This window comes from Schistocerca piceifrons, chromosome 3, assembly GCF_021461385.2.
Source record: "Schistocerca piceifrons isolate TAMUIC-IGC-003096 chromosome 3, iqSchPice1.1, whole genome shotgun sequence".
In the NCBI taxonomy this organism is placed as follows: Eukaryota; Metazoa; Arthropoda; class Insecta; order Orthoptera; family Acrididae; genus Schistocerca; species Schistocerca piceifrons.
The window spans coordinates 114,972,263-114,977,857 of record NC_060140.1 but is presented as its reverse complement, the minus strand read 5'-3'; the positions used below and the strand labels follow the sequence as shown (position 1 = coordinate 114,977,857).

Below are 5,595 nucleotides of genomic sequence, written 5' to 3'. Positions count from 1 at the left end.
AGTTCGTACCAACTTGTGCCCTTTTAGTCGCAAAACTAAATGGAAACGATGCGGAATACGACGCTGTGTCATACAGAAAGGACGGCTACAATCTATTTGTTATACACAGCCATAAAGAACGCCTCATTTACTTTCTAAGAAAGTACCGCAAAGTGTCTGGCTTGGCGAAGACAGAACTCTAACCTAACTGTGGCCACAATGCATGCTGGGAGCAGCTGATATCTCATGCGCGCGCATCCCTCGGTATGGGAGCCATCTGCTGTCGCTGAATGGAACTACCCGGCCCAATTAGACCAAACAGCTACGGCCTGTGTAAGCGCCGTTTCGTCAAATGCCGTCTTTAAGAGCTTTGATGACACCACTGACAATATGGGAGAGTTTAGTCGCAAAATATAAGCATTTTATTAGCGTTTCGGGCTCGATGTATTGCACAACTGCCCACACATAACGTGTACAGTGATGTGCACTCGATTGCTGTAATGCGCTCTGTATGACGTAAAGGGGCGAGCTTGTGGGCGTCAAAGCATACTTACCTGGCACAGGGGATACCGTGATCATGAAGGCGGTTCCTCCAGGACGAGGCTCTTCCATTGCACTTCGGTTGGGCTGACCCCTGCGATTACCCCTAATGTGGGTAACTCGGGTGCATAATTTTTGGTAGTCGGGACTGCGTTCGCGCAGACCCGGTCTAATATCAAATAAACATAGATAAATGCATATTATGGGAGATCCACAATGGAATGTAACAACATTTTTAGAACCAAAGTTGCTACCTGCCATATGGTGCAGAAGCAGAGTCGAAGATACACACAACAAAAAGATTTTCACCCGTAAAGATAGTTTTATGAACATAGCTGTATTATAAGGAACAGACTACAAAATGCTCTCCTTCTTGTCCAGATGTAAGAATCTCCCTTATCTGTCGCTCACTTGCAATGTCTTCATCATTCCAATGCTCTTCCTCTCATTTCTTCCATTATTCCCCCTATAACTCCTTGATGCAGACAATTTCTATGCAGTAAATGCCCCATCAAGATTTTTTCCTTGTTCTGATAGCTTCCAATTATCATCTTTCTTCCACTATTGTCTTCCTTACTTCTCCAGGCTTAAATATGTCACCCCACCTTACCTGAAAACTATCTTCTCCATAGTTACATTTCGAAACTTTCTAAATATCCTCCTGTTTCAGACAACTCATATTATATTTCTTTTTACCTGTCCATGATTCGCTCCTGTACAACACTACACTTCAGACATAAGATTTAGCTAATCTTTACCTCAGCTCCACTGGAATTCCGTTTAATGTTAGTAAAAGCTTCACCTTTTGCAAGACTCTCTTTCCCATACATATCCTTCATTTTAATTTTTCTGTTCAGCTTCCAATACACGTCTTTAAACAACTCAGGTACAGAGACAATTTTCTCATTTTATTTTATCTCTTTCCATCTAATGCCCCTTGCACCCATCAGTTCTACTACACACTGACCTCATATTTGGGAGGATGGTATTACTCTGTCGGGCCACTCTGATGTTTGTATTCTGTGGTTGTACTAAATAACTCAGGCGAATGCTGAGATTGTTTTTTAATCAAGGCTATGGCTGACTACTCTCCTATCTTCATGACCACCTGTTCCTGTCCTTCTAAAACATGTTATATATTCTGTGCCTATTTCGAGCTATTGATGTGCACTGCACTACCTTGACAATTCCTAGATCATTTGCTAGATGATCATTTGATAATTAAGGTAAATAAATATGCCAAACGGTGCCATCTCATCTGCTGCCCCTTCCCTTCCCGTAATATTGATATAAAATAACGATTTGAAGATACTTCACTACAGTATGCATATAATAGTGTTCATATAACAGTGAGAGAAATTTCATATAAAGCTTTTTTATAGTTCCACTAAACAATATCGCTGTATTTCAGTGCATTTATACAGCTCGCAGAAGTAATGTTAAACAGTTACTAAATCATCCATATCATGTCACCTTCTTGTTGTCGTGGTCCTGACCATTTCACAGCATGTGACATATGCATCCACGTAATGATTTACTGATATGTGTTCTACAGTGAGAATTCCGAATCGTCGGTGTGACTATTCTAGCGTCCTATTCTGTACAATAATGAAGCATTACAAGGGCAAACATCAGTCTTGAAGAAACAACCTTGGAGTTTTAATGTAAGCAGCATGCAAAGAGTTTACTTGTCCACTTACTTACGGTTGTGGATAACCTTTTCTAACTCATCGTGCATCGACCAAATAGAACATTTCTATGAAGACGTGACATACTGTCAAGAGAAGAAAGCCCTGACAACTGAATCAATGCCATCTGTCAGTTCATCAAAGGCTTATGACACACACACACACACACACACACACACACACACACACACAGAGTGACTCTTACTAATTATTACATAGTGTGTATCCTTCCACTCCTCTGTAAATGCAGCCACTTTTACTACTGATTATTCTGTAAAGTGTATTCTTCCACTCTTTCGTAAAGATTCAATATACTATAGAATCTTGAAACCAGAAAAGGAACCTGCAAATGACATGTTCTGTTTGAATTATTGTGGTACCACAAACATTCATTATATTTGTTTGTACATTTCAGATTAAACAACTTAGGTGTAAAGAAGATAAACCCTCATACAATAGGAGGATTGAATCATCGACAGGAGCACAAATAAAGAAAAGAAACTTCGCTAGCTTTTGGACAAATTCTTTAACGAACTGGAGTAATCTCTCACACACACACACTTGGGCAGCTATATTGTGCTGGCTGAACACACAATGTGATAATTTAGCTAATTATGTATCATCACACTTAACATGCCTCTTAGTTATTTGGTCTCAAGTTGTGTAGGACTTGAACCAAACCAATTATCTGAGTAAAAAAGTGTCATAATGCTGCAACACATATCAATTACATAATCCTTTTTTTATAATATTGGCCTTGATGTTTGCAGCATGGTTCCATCATATTGAGAAGTGTCGCCCTAAAATGGTATTCATCATAATGCTGGATGGATCGTAAGAAACAACATTTTTCGTCCTTAGCTGCTCCATCTTAACGCCACTTCACCAAAATATTAAAATATCTATCATTTCACTTCAATTTCTCATTACTACACCAGTCTTAGAATATAAATCTGTCGTAATACGCATTAATGAGCCACCACGAAACAATACATCTCCATAGAACATGTCTTGTTTTGACCCCTCCCGCCCCTGCCTTCCACTCACTCATCCCACCTTTCCACATCATATTATCAGCATGAGGCAGCCGGTTGCCCAGTGCTCAGCGTGAGAGTGAACCAGCTCACTAGGGCAGATCTAGAATACACGATTTAATCGACTCGTTGTAAATTTGCACTGAGCAACCTTGTTTCTACCATAAACACTTTTACAGTTTAGATGGTTAAGTAACTCCTACACACCTAAAACAGTTTTCAGTCTCTAATCCTTTCTCAACCAATGTCCAGATCTTGTACACCACTGTGTCTTTCCTGCTGAGAAACTGTATACTGCTCATTCATCATCAAACCTTCTGAACTTGCGAAGCAAAAAGAAGATATACTCATCTATTCTCATGTTCTTCCATTAATGTCTTCAAGTATTAAAAATTACTCCAAGTTGCAGTCCATATGAGACCTAGAATTCTGAAGAAACTTTGTCCAACATGCTATTAACTTTCTGTAAAAATTACTGTGGTGGGATTTTCGTCCAACATACTATTAACTTTCTGTAAAAATTACTGTGGTGGGAGTTATTGTCTGTAATTGTCCATGCTATTAAGTATGGATATTAGGTACAAGGCATCAGGCCTGTTTTGCTATACATAAGGCCAATGGCGAATTAAGATGAGCTTCTCTCATTGCTGATGGGATCTCTTTGAACAATTCTAGCTAGTATAGATAGAAATATCGTTGAAAAATACTGTTAAGAGGGTGGACACGGTTAGCTGGGCTCCAAAAACCAGTTTTCAAAATCTGTCCCAAAAAATTCTTCGTTCATTTAGCCTTACACAAGTGAAGATTGCAACACAAAATCTTTCTATCTCTTACAGAGAAAAATGTATATTGGTGTGTCTGTGCTGATCACTCCACACACACTTCGTCAAGTAGTTACTAACTTAACTGTCAGTTTCACTTGTGTGGATGGTTTCACACAAAATGATTGAGTCATTAAATTTCAAAATTTGGAAGACATGTCTGGAGACTGGTTTTCTGGGAGAAGAATAGTGCAAATATAAACCTATGATTCTGTGACTACTTTCAGCAATGGAATCAATGGCAAATTAAAAGTAACTAACAGACTTAAAATACCTGTGGACCAAAACACGATACAATTTTTGAAGGAGGAATACATGTGAAGATTAAATTCACCAAAAAAGAGAAAAAGATGTTCAGAGTGATTCACCAAGGAGGCAAGGAAAATGGGAAAGAAACTGAATGCACAGAATGAAGCAAAGAACCAATAAGATCATGGAATATAATATCAACCAGGGAATTTTAGTTCATAGAAGACATCATAGGGTACACTAAAGCATCTTACAAACTTTAACGCTGTTTTCATCATTTCGCATTTCTACGAATTGGACTCAGTCATAAGTTTGTGTCTAATGCATGAATCTTACAGTAATTTTCAGAGGATATTCTACTTATGATGGCCTACAACACACATCGCAATTTCAGTTGAACACTGAAAAATTGTAAGTTATAAATTTTTTATCGTGTACAAATAGTATAGAAAGGGTTTAAGTAACTCGACACATTATATATCTGTTTCTACATGGAGTGCAGTGGGCTCCCGTCTTGGGAGTATGTGGGTGGCATCCACACGGGCCCTTAGCTAAGCCTGGCATTACTTCCACTTACTTGTGTCAGGCTCCTCCTGTTTCCTTTCCTATCCGGCCCCCATCGGCCAACTCTTGGTTTCTTCGACCCCAACGGTATTAGGTTTCCGAGGCCCAAGGGTGTCTTTCACTTTCCTCTCTAGTATCTATTATCTACCCTCCGACCCAACGGCGAAGCGAGCGGAAGAAGAATCTTATATCCCAGGTTCTCAAACATCGTGGAGGCGGAAGAGGTCATACCAGACGAACTGGCTGTAAAGGCGCCGCTCAGCCATCATTGAGCTCGCGGCAGTTCGTTGCAGTTCTGGTACCGGAAGTCACATGTCACATACATATGTGCCGTGATGAATTGTTCCAGAATCATAGTGTGTGGGTCACTTCCTCGCAAGCTGTAATCCACCTTAAACAAATTCACGCAAATGGCAATTTCTCCTGTCATTTTCTCTAAAGACCAATGGCGATGGGATAAGGACGATGGTAGCAGGCTCCGAGTGAGGCTGGAAGCTACTAGTCTGGACCTGCACACTGGCGGCAGGTGTGTGATGGTCGCCTTCCTGAGAACCCGTGTGACTACTCGGGAATCCGGTCCTGCACCTGCGACTGGGCAGGCCTATTTAGGATGACCGCTGCCCACCCTGAATGGGGAAGGCCCTAGAAAATGTGGGCTAAACATCGGAAGTCACACTTGAACCGGGCTGGGAATCCGCACCCAGTAGGTCACTCCTTATA

At 40.5% G+C, this 5,595-nt stretch overlaps 1 non-coding gene across 1 annotated transcript; it reads left to right on the top strand.

Moving 5' to 3' along the window:
• Window positions 1–525: 525 nt before the first annotated feature.
• On the top strand, window positions 526–688 carry LOC124790894. Its single transcript, XR_007016359.1, has one exon. It is a non-coding gene; the product is annotated as a U1 spliceosomal RNA (small nuclear RNA).
• Window positions 689–5,595: the final 4,907 nt, after the last annotated feature.